This window comes from Agrilus planipennis, unplaced genomic scaffold (assembly GCF_000699045.2).
Source record: "Agrilus planipennis isolate EAB-ADULT unplaced genomic scaffold, Apla_2.0 scaffold183, whole genome shotgun sequence".
NCBI lineage: Eukaryota > Metazoa > Arthropoda > Insecta > Coleoptera > Buprestidae > Agrilus > Agrilus planipennis.
Genome location: NW_020438983.1, coordinates 253,944 through 254,904, shown reverse-complemented (window position 1 = coordinate 254,904; position 961 = coordinate 253,944). Strand labels below are relative to the sequence as shown.

Genomic DNA, 961 nt, shown 5'->3' with positions numbered 1-961 from the left:
AACTACAAAAAAAAAATAGAAAATAAATATTTAATATACAGATTACGCATTATTTAATACTGACTCATTATCATCATGATAAAACAATAATTATTAAGGTGCGGCCAATAAGAAGCGAAACAAAATACAATTATTAAAGAAAAAATTCACTTAGTGCATTAATTTGAACTAAATGAAAAATTGGCAGTTTGTCCCGACCTTGTTTGTTGTCGCTGAATATTTCAATTTTCCAATATTGATATAAAGAACATTCCGAATTTATTTGATTAATCTATTAAAAGCATGCTTGGATATTTTATTGCAATTTAGGGTTACATCTTCATAATAAAATAACCGAATAGTAACAAAATCCTAACCAGTGCGAATGTGTTTGTTCCTTTTTTTAATTACAATTTCACGTCTTAACAACTCAACCGATAATCATGAAATTTTGTACACACATTTTCAGAGGTACACAAAAGGACATACGGTACCTTTTATAAAAAAGGAAATGCTGTTCCCAAGGGATAGAAGAAATTTAGTATTTTATGTGTGTAATAGTCGTCGATGATGTTCGTTCGACACGTACATACGACATCAACGCGAGCGAGGCGTGGGTAAAACCTATCATCAAATTTTGTACACACATTATCAGATGTAGGACGGTAGGGTACCTTTTATCTAGAAAAAATACTATACTGTCCCCCAAGGATAGAAAAATCAGTTTTTGTAGTCGTCGATGATTTTTGACATGTATTTAGGACATCAACGCGAGTAAAATCTGTCATGAAGTGTTGTACATACATTGACAGGGGTGCAGAAAAAGAAAGGGTGCCTTTAACCGAAAAATAATACTATACTGTTCCGATGGATAAAAAGATTAGTTTTATGTGGTCGTCGATGATCATTGATTGACAAGTATTTAGAACAACCAAGCAAGCAAAGCCGGTGAAAAATCTAGTACATATAATATATTATTTAA

At 31.6% G+C, this 961-nt stretch overlaps 1 protein-coding gene and 1 long non-coding RNA gene across 3 annotated transcripts in view; one reads left to right on the top strand and one right to left on the bottom strand.

Moving 5' to 3' along the window:
- Positions 1-961, top strand: part of LOC108737795 — a 198,204-nt gene that overhangs the window by 26,259 nt on the left and 170,984 nt on the right. The gene's annotated exons all lie outside the window — the stretch shown is intronic.
- The window catches only part of LOC108737790, a 26,664-nt gene that overhangs the window by 24,261 nt on the left and 1,442 nt on the right, over positions 1-961 (bottom strand). The window lies entirely within an intron of this gene.